General features: G+C 38.8%; 1 pseudogene; it reads right to left on the reverse strand.

The window, feature by feature from the left end:
* Nucleotides 1-5,589: 5,589 nt before the first annotated feature.
* Nucleotides 5,590-10,793, reverse strand: LOC106061595 (serine/threonine-protein phosphatase 6 regulatory ankyrin repeat subunit B-like; annotated as a pseudogene).
* Between the last annotated feature and the right edge of the window lie 1,223 nt (nt 10,794-12,016).

Genomic DNA, 12,016 nt, shown 5'->3' on the forward strand with positions numbered 1-12,016 from the left:
AGCGTCCAACTGCCTTTACATTTCCCAAACTAATGTCAGGTACCAATTAGAGCTGGGTGGACTCAAAGGTGCCCAAGGATCCCGAAGTTAAAAATCCTCAAAAAGTCCTCACCAGGATTCAAACTCGGGACCTTGTGTTCGGAAGCCAGGCGGTTTACCGCTCAGTCACCGCGCCTCTCCTAATCTCGGTTCAAAAATTCTTTTTCTTACTGCGCTAATGTATGCATAAATCTTGAGTTATTTATGAAGAGGTCTGTGACCTTTTAAAAAAAAAAACTACCTCCCCTGAAGTTTTTCATTTAATAGTGGTGTATGTTTTTCAAAAATCTGCTTGCATAGATAATTATAAACATTAACTAGTTCACTTTCGGAAAAGAAAAAAGTAGCCATTGCATCAGAACTTTGAAAGATCTAAAGTATCATGATGTCCTATTTTCATATTCTCTTCTACTTTCTGAGTTCTAAACGGGACGTACAGACGGACGGACAGACAGACCACACAACACTAATAGCGACTATTCCGCTTTCGGGGGCCGCTAAAAAGTGTGAGTAAATATAATTATCGATAGAACAATTTATATACATTTGATATCATAGTTCGATAATTACAAAACGGGGCGAGCGTCGGAATACCGAAGACGCCGAAGTACGAAGGATTTGCAGTACTTCAAAGTGTTAAATGTGGATATCAAGAAAACGCTTCAACTAGACTTTCAAAGGTATAAAACAATAAACAATAAAAGAAAAAAATTATAGATAATAAAAATGCTCCTTCTTCCCTATTGCTATTAGAGCATAGAGCCTGAGCTAGCTAGGAAAACCAGTGACTTGGCAGAATTTAGGTCATTGGTTAATATGCATGACTAGATGCGTGACGCGTAGGACGTAATCATCTTCTTTTTTTTTAAAGTAACGTCTGTATTAAACAAGATAAGTTAATATTTGTTTAGTACAATTTGCTTGCTCAAGATACCAAACAAAAATAATTAATTGCCAATAATTAATGAGCTAATTGCATGTTTAAATTGACGTTGCGTTCTCAGGTAAAAGAAATAATTGTGCAAAAATACAGCTAGATCCGAGATTGGGTGTGGGAGAATAAACGTGTACGAACTTACAGACAGACAGACAGACAGACAGACAGATTAAACAGCCAAAGGAAACAAGGATGACTTTAGTTTGTAGATAGCCAGACAGAGTAAGCTTTATAAAAACAGCCAAAGGAAACGAGGAAGACTTTAGTTTGTAGATAGCCAGACAGAGTAAGCTTTATAAAAACAGCCCAAGGAAACGAGGAAGACTTTAGTTTGTAGATAGCCAGACAGAGTAAGCTTTATAAAAACAGCCCAAGGAAACGAGGAAGACTTTAGTTTGTAGATAGCCAGACAGAGTAAGCTTTATAAAAACAGCCAAAGGAAACGAGGAAGACTTTAGTTTGTAGATAGCCAGACAGAGTAAGCTTTATAAAAACAGCCAAAGGAAACGAGGAAGACTTTAGTTTGTAGATAGCCAGACAGAGTAAGCTTTATAAAAACAGCCAAAGGAAACGAGGAAGACTTTAGTTTGTAGAAAGCCAGAGTAAGCTTTATAAAAACAGCCAAAGGAAACGAGGAAGACTTTAGTTTGTAGATAGCCAGACAGAGTAAGCTTTATAAAAACAGCCAAAGGAAACGAGGAAGACTTTAGTTTGTAGATAGCCAGACAGAGTAAGCTTTATAAAAACAGCCAAAGGAAACAAGGATGACTTTAGTTTGTAGATAGCCAGACAGAGTAAGCTTCATAAAAACAGCCCAAGGAAACGAGGAAGACTTTAGTTTGTAGATAGCCAGACAGAGTAAGCTTTATAAAAACAGCCAAAGGAAACAAGGATGACTTTAGTTTGTAGATAGCCAGACAGAGTAAGCTTTATAAAAATAGCCAAAGGAAACGAGGAAGACTTTAGTTTGTAGATAGCCAGACAGAGTAAGCTTTATAAAAACAGCCCAAGGAAACGAGGAAGACTTTAGTTTGTAGATAGCCAGACAGAGTAAGCTTTATAAAAACAGCCCAAGGAAACGAGGAAGACTTTAGTTTGTAGATAGCCAGACAGAGTAAGCTTTATAAAAACAGCCCAAGGAAACGAGGAAGACTTTAGTTTGTAGATAGCCAGACAGAGTAAGCTTTATAAAAACAGCCAAAGGAAACGAGGAAGACTTTAGTTTGTAGATAGCCAGACAGAGTAAGCTTTATAAAAACAGCCAAAGGAAACGAGGAAGACTTTAGTTTGTAGATAGCCAGACAGAGTAAGCTTTATAAAAACAGCCAAAGGAAACGAGGAAGACTTTAGTTTGTAGAAAGCCAGAGTAAGCTTTATAAAAACAGCCAAAGGAAACGAGGAAGACTTTAGTTTGTAGATAGCCAGACAGAGTAAGCTTTATAAAAACAGCCAAAGGAAACGAGGAAGACTTTAGTTTGTAGATAGCCAGACAGAGTAAGCTTTATAAAAACAGCCAAAGGAAACAAGGATGACTTTAGTTTGTAGATAGCCAGACAGAGTAAGCTTCATAAAAACAGCCCAAGGAAACGAGGAAGACTTTAGTTTGTAGATAGCCAGACAGAGTAAGCTTTATAAAAACAGCCAAAGGAAACAAGGATGACTTTAGTTTGTAGATAGCCAGACAGAGTAAGCTTTATAAAAATAGCCAAAGGAAACGAGGAAGACTTTAGTTTGTAGATAGCCAGACAGAGTAAGCTTTATAAAAACAGCCCAAGGAAACGAGGAAGACTTTAGTTTGTAGATAGCCAGACAGAGTAAGCTTTATAAAAACAGCCCAAGGAAACGAGGAAGACTTTAGTTTGTAGATAGCCAGAAAGAGTAAGCTTTATAAAAACAGCCAAAGGAAACGAGGAAGACTTTAGTTTGTAGATAGCCAGACAGAGTAAGCTTTATAAAAACAGCCAAAGGAAACGAGGAAGACTTTAGTTTGTAGATAGCCAGACAGAGTAAGCTTTATAAAAACAGCCAAAGGAAACGAGGAAGACTTTAGTTTGTAGATAGCCAGACAGAATAAGCTTTATAAAAACAGCCAAAGGAAACGAGGAAGACTTTAGTTTGTAGATAGCCAGACAGAGTAAGCTTTATAAAAACAGCCAAAGGAAACAAGGATGACTTTAGTTTGTAGATAGCCAGACAGAGTAAGCTTCATAAAAACAGCCCAAGGAAACGAGGAAGACTTTAGTTTGTAGATAGCCAGACAGAGTAAGCTTTATAAAAACAGCCAAAGGAAACAAGGATGACTTTAGTTTGTAGATAGCCAGACAGAGTAAGCTTTATAAAAACAGCCAAAGGAAACGAGGAAGACTTTAGTTTGTAGATAGCCAGACAGAGTAAGCTTTATAAAAACAGCCAAAGGAAACGAGGATGACTTTAGTTTGTAGATAGCCAGACAGAGTAAGCTTTATAAAAACAGCCAAAGGAAACGAGGAAGACTTTAGTTTGTAGATAGCCAGACAGAGTAAGCTTTATAAAAACAGCCAAAGGAAACGAGGATGACTTTAGTTTGTAGATAGCCAGACAGAGTAAGCTTTATAAAAACAGCCAAAGGAAACGAGGATGACTTTAGTTTGTAGATAGCCAGACAGAGTAAGCTTTATAAAAACAGCCAAAGGAAACGAGGAAGACTTTAGTTTGTAGATAGCCAGACAGAGTAAGCTTTATAAAAACAGCCAAAGGAAACGAGGAAGACTTTAGTTTGTAGATAGCCAGACAGAGTAAGCTTTATAAAAACAGCCAAAGGAAACGAGGAAGACTTTAGTTTGTAGATAGCCAGACAGAGTAAGCTTTATAAAAACAGCCAAAGGAAACGAGGAAGACTTTAGTTTGTAGATAGCTAGACAGAGTAAGCTTTATAAAAACAGCCAAAGGAAACGAGGAAGACTTTAGTTTGTAGATAGCCAGACAGAGTAAGCTTTATAAAAACAGCCAAAGGAAACGAGGAAGACTTTAGTTTGTAGATAGCCAGACAGAGTAAGCTTTATAAAAACAGCCAAAGGAAACGAGGAAGACTTTAGTTTGTAGATAGCCAGACAGAGTAAGCTTTATAAAAACAGCCAAAGGAAACGAGGAAGACTTTAGTTTGCAGATAGCCAGACAGAGTAAGCTTTATAAAAACAGCCAAAGGAAACGAGGAAGACTTTAGTTTGTAGATAGCCAGACAGAGTAAGCTTTATAAAAACAGCCAAAGGAAACGAGGATGACTTTAGTTTGTAGATAGCCAGACAGAGTAAGCTTTATAAAAACAGCCAAAGGAAACGAGGAAGACTTTAGTTTGTAGATAGCCAGACAGAGTAAGCTTTATAAAAACAGCCAAAGGAAACGAGGATGACTTTAGTTTGTAGATAGCCAGTGAGTTCTTTTTTCTTTTCTAATTACTTATACTGGTACAATGTTTATTTTTCATCTCGTAAAGCAAACAATTTTACCACAGACAATACTAAACGTTTTGACTTACAAACACTCTATAACATTCTCTTATCATTTATTTCTTATTTTTCAAGTTTAATGTTAACAATAAATAAATAAAATATCATAAAGCAAATGAAAGCGTTTGAATAAGTATTTGTTAAAATGTATTTCTCCTGTTATTAAAAAAGAAAAGAAAAAATATCTTAAACCATGAATATTAATAACGAATTATTTCCCTCAATATAATACTGGACATCGGAACATAAGTGGACATAAGTGCTTCAGCCACTTGACCCCCTAACTGTGAGTATTTTGTTTTCCCTTTGGATCAAGCCAGAGTGAAAGATTTTTGTTTTTGCGTTGGGACAGTCCATAATCTGGAAATATATATTTCAATCTAGCGTTAAGCAAGGTATAAAGATATTACAACAAGGAAAGGTCGATTTATTTATAACGCAGGATTTAAATAGCCTGATTTTCTTAAGGCACCCTGGTAATATCATAAGAAATACAAATACAATGGTCGAAGGGAAGCGTGGTCGAGAGGCCAAGTGCGCTTGGCTTGGCTACCTAGAGGCTCGAGGTTCGACACCCGACTCGGGCAGAGTTGTGTTTACTGAGCGCCTACTGTTTACTGAAAACCAACTCCTAGATACCCCCTACCCCTACTGGTCGACAAATGAGATTGGACCAAAAGCGCTCTGAGCATGGGTAGTATTACATGTTAATAGCTGGATAGCTTTTCAGACACAACAAAATTACATTGTAACTTAGAGAGAAAATACACAAATAAACACACACAGAAATCCATACATCTGTAAGATTATTAAAATAATTATCTGAAAATGTTTAAATGTAAATATAATTTTCATAAGCATAGATTACACAAAGATGAAGTATTTGACTATTCCAATGTTATCTCTGTTCCACTTGCTAAATGTTTGACATTACGCAATGCGATACCAAATAATGCAATATTATCTTTTCATTTTGCTCAATCAGATAACCAAAGTCAAGGGTGACATGGAGAAGAGGTACAATTAATATCCGCCCTTGACTCAACAAGACATTGAACGCAGTCTTCTTCTCGTTTTGTCAAATCTGCGATCAAAGGCGTAGCTCATTAATAATCTACCGAGTTGATATCAGGCTAAAACTTTTAGGCAGTCCAGATGTCCGTATTTCGCCGCATACTTTAAAGCTGTATCGCCTTTAATGGTACTTAGATTGACGTCAGCTCCTGTCAGAATCAGCTGCTTAACGCATGCTAAATGACCGTGTTTCGTCGCGTGGATCAAACTCGTGCAGCCTTTCTCGTCCGTTGCATTTACGTCTGCTCCGACATCTATCAAGATTTTTAAATTGTGCAGGTCACCCAGGGCTGCTGCAATCATTAGTGGCGTTATTTTTTTAGAGTTGCACGCGTTTACTTGCGCACCACGCTTTAAGAGAAGATTTAATATTTTTGTGTATTGAGTGGTGCAGGCCATCATTAATGGGGTACACCCGCTTGCGTCTGCTTTATTGACAGATGCTCCAGCTTGAATAAGAGTCTTCACAGACACTGTCAATTGGAACTTCACGGCCTTCTGGAGAAACGTCTCACCGTCTGCTGAAGTTTTGTTGACATCTGATCCAAATTCTATGAGCAGCTGGATGCATTTATGAGCGTTTTTCTGAATGGCATAAAACAATGCTGAATGTCCTTCGCTGTCAACTATATTTAATTCTGGTTTCCATCGAACTAAAACTTGAAGCAGTGAGCAATTTGTCGCTCCATAGATGACGGCGGTTTTTCCTTTATGACACCGACAGTTAATGTCTGCACCATTTTGTAAGAGAGTCTTGGCACAAGCAACCAATCCTCTTCTCGATGCTGTAATCAATGGGGTGTGCCCTGACTTGTTAGCAAGGTTGACATTTGCTCCGTTTTGAATAAGTGTCTCTATGTACGTAAGGTTCCTCTTTAAGACAGCAATGTGAAGAGCAGACTTCCCATCATGTCTTGATGCATGTTTGTGCTTTTCTTTTATCAAACTGTTGCCCAACATCTCGGGAGGTGAAGTTTTAACAGCGTGCACAGGAGCAGCACCTCTAATTTTGTCTTGACCACTTATATTATTTCCTGACAAAACATGCTTTTTAACCCATTCTAATTTAACATTTAGTACACTACTTAATACCGGTGTGACTCTACTGACATTAGCCTTATTGACGACTGCTCCTGAGGTAATGAATTTTGACAATAAATTATCGTTTCCGGTCTTCGCTGAATACATTAGTGTGCTGTGTTATCTTTTTCACCTTCTTCATTTGCATTGGCCGCCCCGGCTTTCATTAGAGGTGTCACTTTGAAATTATTGGAGATGTTGACGGACGCTCCTGCCAAAACTAAGGTCTCGACGCAGCCAGTGGAACCCTCCTTAGCGTCAATGTGTAAAGCTGTTTTACTGCCTGAATCAGTTTTGTCCACGGGAAATATATACTGTATAAGCAGGTCTAGGATAGTCCTAGAGTTAACTGTTCTGGCGTACATGAGGGCACTGACTCCACTGCTGCATTTAATGCTGACGTCAGCACCAGCCTTGAGGAGAATGGAGAGACACTCATCTTGCAAGTTTATAATCGCCAGCAGCAATGGCGTCTTGCCTTCCTTGTTGACTTCATCCAAAAGTGATTTGTTCTCAACAAGAAGAGCTACACATTTAGCATTTCCGCTTAAAGTTGCATGATGCAGGGCTGTGTTTCCATTGCTGTCTTTTAGATTTTATTGACTGCCTCTTTCTATCAAAATCTTGGAGCACTCAATTAACAGAGTGGTTTCCCCCAGAGCAACAGATCTCATTAACGCCGTCATGCCATTAGCATTCTGTATGTTAGCATCAGCAGCCGAGTCCAAGAGAGCATGCAAGCAGTCGACGTAACCTCCAGACGCTGACAAGATCAGTGCAGTGTTACCGTCAGAATTTTTTTAATTTACATCTGAACCGTTTTCAAGCAAAAGCTTCACACACCGTACATTTCCAGGTAACGTCGCATACATAAGACATGTGTTACCTTGTTTACACTTTGCATTGACATCGGCCCCTGCTTCAACTAACGTCTTTATATACCTCAGCCGTTTATTTAAAACAGCTAACATCAATGGGGTCTGTCCAAGATTGTTACCAAGTTCAATGCAGTCACTTTCATGCGTTAAAAGTTCTAAGCATTTATTGAAGCCTTTTATAGCAGCGACACCCAGGGCTGAGTCACCATTGTAAGCAACACTATCTCGTCGGGCCCCTGCTTCTAAAAGAATGTTCAGACTTTGAATGTCATTATTTCTTGTTGCTATAATCATTGCCGTATCGCCGTGATTATTTTGTTTGTTCACGTTGGCTCCTGGCTCTATAAGTTTGATAAGGCAGTCGACGTTTCTAGAGCGTACAGAGTGTATTAGTGCAGTGTCCCCATAGCTATCCACCAAATCTATACAGCAATCAATGGAAACTAAATCTCTCAGAATAGTGGCATTTCCGCGGTATGCAGCTATCACGAAATCTTTTTTTATTTCAGAACTTAGTCTTATGAGAATTTGGGCAACTTTGTAGCTGCGATTCTCGATAGCAATCGTTAGGGCAGATCTTCCTAGGTGATCCCTACTGTTGACATCACATCCTGACTCAATAAGTTCCAACATGCAGTCAATTTTACAATTATCCGCGGCCAGTATCAATGGAGTTTTGTCCCTTTTATTGCAGGTGTTAACGTCAGCTCCACGCGCTAATAAAGCTTTCAAGCAACCCACATAGCCTCTGGAGGCAGCTCTGGCTAAGGCAGTCATGTTTGTATTGTCAACAAGGTCAACGTTGGCCCCGGCTGCAAGCAGCATTTCTACACATTGCTGGTGACCTCTGTTGGAAGCATTCATTAAAGCCGTTATTCCTTTTTTGCTTCGCTTGTCCACGTTGGCACCAGCGTGGATTAAAATTTGGACGCATTGTGTTTTGTTGTACAGAGCTGCAAGCATGATGGGAGAAACTCCACTGTCGTCCACGGCATTTACTGAAGCTCCATTCTCAAGAAGTGTCTTCAAAAGAGATACGTCACCGCGTTTGGCTGCATGAATCAACTCATTGTTTTTATAGCATAGCTGACGTCCAGCCTCAGACTGAGTCGGCAATTTTTGTTCAGAAAACATGGGTCTCATTCCGTTAGGATTAGCGCTGAGTATTTCTTCTACAAGCCTATTATTCCAATCAACACCATATTCAACCAATGTTTGTAAACAAGCGATGTGATTATAGGAGATAGCTACACTCATCGCAGTTTCTCCTTTAGAGTTAGTTATGTCAGTTAAAGCTCCATTCCGTAAAAGTAATTCTACGGATTGTGAATGACCATGTCTAGCGGCGTGTATCAGCGCTGTGTCACCGTTCAAGTCTTTTATGTCGACATCAGCCCGAGCTAGTAACAGGACTTTGACGCTGTTGATGTGGTTAGACCGTGTTGCTAGGATTAAAGCAGTCATCCCCAAACAATCCGTTTGATTAGTATCCACTTTAGCCTCCGTTAAAACCTGCAGGCATCTCACTCTATTGTTTGTGGCTGCTAGCATCAGAGGCGTTCTGCCTGCCTTATTTGTTATGTGCTTTGCAGCCTTCTTGTCCAGGAGGATAGTAACACCCTCAGCACAGCCGGTCTTAGCGGCCACATGCAAAGGTGTGTTTCCTTTGGTATCTATTGTATTAATCATGACCCTGTTTTCGATAAGATATTGAATACATGGGGAGTGTTGTAAAGGTTTATCTGCTCCAAGTATGGAATCTGATTCTGTCTCGGTAGAGGTTGATTTCACAGCATAAAATAATGCTGTTCTTCCTTTGCTGTCTACAAGATTACAGTTTGCGCCATAGACTAAAAGTAATTTGACACATGTAATATTATTGCTGCTTACAGCAATCATTAAAGCAGTTTTTCCAAAATAATCCTTCAGATCTATCTTTGCTCCAGCGCTTATCAATTCTCTAAGACAGTCTAAATTATTATGTAATGCTGCGTACATAAGTGGCGTCATGCCTGCGGAATCAGTCGCATTAATAATATTGTCCCATTTCTCATCTAGTTTCACACAATTTGAATGTCTATGGTGTGCAATCCAAGAGACCAAAGTTAGGAAGTTTTGGAATTGACCATTTCTCACGGGAACAAGTAATGGCATCAAATCTCCTTCTATAACGAGGGTATCACATCCTTTCAGTAATGCATAGATGCAACTGAATTGATCATTTTGTGTCGCTTTCAGCAAGGGTGTTGCTCCAGGAATTCTAATTATATTGACTTTGGCTCCATAACTTACCAGGATCTCTGCACATTTCCAGTGTCCCGACTGGATGCAACACGAAAGAGCAGTGAATTTATTACTATCAGAGGCATTAATCTCTGCCTTAGCCTGAATTAAAAATCTTACAATATCCATGAAACCAAGACGGCAAGCTAACATTAATGGTGTTCTTCCTTTCTTTGAAGTCCAATTCACATCATAACCTTTGTCTACTAGAGATCTGAGTCTGTCGATCTCATTATTTTTTATTGCTTTAAATATTTGAGACACTTCTCTTCTTGTCAAACATCTGTCGGTTTCTGGGTCAATTTCATTAGCTTGAGGTGCCCAAATATTCATACATTTCTTTTTAATTGAAGAATCATATTCCTTTTGTTTTAAATTAGCTTTATGAAGGGGCGAATCTTTAGAATCGTCTCTCCAAAGAACATCGGCTCCAGCTTGTACAAGGGCATGAAAACATTCCATGTGACCTAAATTCGCTGCTCGGGATGCTGCTGTTCCTCCAAAATGATCAGTTGCGTCGACATCGGCGCCTCCTTTGATAAGTTCCTCAACGCACGCAAGAAACCCATTGGCGGCGGCATTCATCAAAGCTGTAATGCCCTTAAAACTTTTTCTTTCAATGTAGGAACCAGCGTTGACTAGTTCTTGAACACAAAGTTGATGACCTTTTTTAGCCGCAATGCTCAACGGGGAAATCCCATCTTTGTCGGCAATGTACACAGAGGCTCCATAGTGGAGGAGAATCTTTAGGCTGTTCAGGTGACCTGCTTCAGCGGCAAGATAAAGAGCAGTTCTGCCGATGTCCTCAGTAATGTCTAATGAGGCGTGGTTAGCAGCAAGGAGCTCCACTGTTTCGTGGTGGTCGTTTTGGGCAGCGAACATCAACACCGTGAAGCCTTGTTCCCATTGGATATCTAGATTTTCGACCGATGGTAATTGACGTTTTAAAGCGTCGAGATCCCCTTGAGAAGCAGCCTGCATTAGCTCTTGGTTGGCACTGTCGTTGTCATTGACCATGTCCATATTAGAAAGAATAGGGGGTGTCTTAATATTTTTCAATCTTTGTTATAATCTATCGGCTATTTCCGATTTTCTAGGAAGATTGTAAATATCAAACCGAAACATATTCGTTTAAACAACTATATTTGATGCTGTTGAATTGTAATTTCATTGTTGTTTCTTTGTTCCTGAAAGTAGAAAAATATTTGTTACAAATATTGTAGGTGTCAACGTATTGAACATATAAACATGAATTAAAAGTAGATCCTATTTCTCTAAACAGTGATAGATAGATAATAACTTTCTCAAACAAGTCAATACTTCGTATAAAATTAGACTTTTAGATTTTATGGCATCTATTTATAAGAAACAGCTAAGATAGTTTGTTATTCTCATGTGAGACCGAGGTATTTATAAAGCAAGTATAAATGTTGTTTTTCTTCAATGCTATTTAATGAGTGAGTTATGTACCTATGACCACATAATTTTACAATGTAAACTATACTAGCCGGTCGTACTCAATGACGGATTTATTTAGGGATTAAGTCTTGGGGTTTTTATAATTTTTGGTTGTAAGAAACTAAACATTTATAATTCTAATCATAAATCGGGTGGAGTAAAGTAAAGTCCTTGTATGTAAGAACAGTGGCGTGGCACATTCTAATTTGTATCTATTTCAATAACGGGATGTAAATAAAAGTATTCTAAATTGAACTAACACATTCTCTTTCAGTTTTGATACTTAATGACGTGTCATCACCATTTATGAAGGATAGACCAGCGCTAAATAAAGAAACTCATGACAGCTATTGTAAGCCTTAGCATGGAAACTGTTCTTCAATGCATGGGCGTAGCCGTGGGAGTTGGGGGGGGGGATCGGAATTTAGTGACTGATTTTTTGCTTTGATTCTGTTTATTTTAGGGGAGATTTTAATACTAAACCATCACTTGCCCCATCGCAGCCAAGGGGATTTTGAGTTTAAAACCCGTACCAGGGAGTTTTGCAGTCAAACCCTCCTCTTCTATAAAACAAAACCAAAAAAAAATAAAAAAAATAATGCAAACGACTAACCCCAAATTCCATGATAATAGCTAAGGAAGATTTTGATTTTAAAACCCCCTAAGAAATTTAGTATAAAACCCCCTTTGTCTAAATACTGTATCAAGCTAACCGGCTGTCTAAATACTGCATCAGGCTAACTGGTTATCTAAATACTTTATCAAGCTAACCGTTAGTGTCT

Source organism: Biomphalaria glabrata, chromosome 4, assembly GCF_947242115.1.
Source record: "Biomphalaria glabrata chromosome 4, xgBioGlab47.1, whole genome shotgun sequence".
NCBI lineage: Eukaryota > Metazoa > Mollusca > Gastropoda > Planorbidae > Biomphalaria > Biomphalaria glabrata.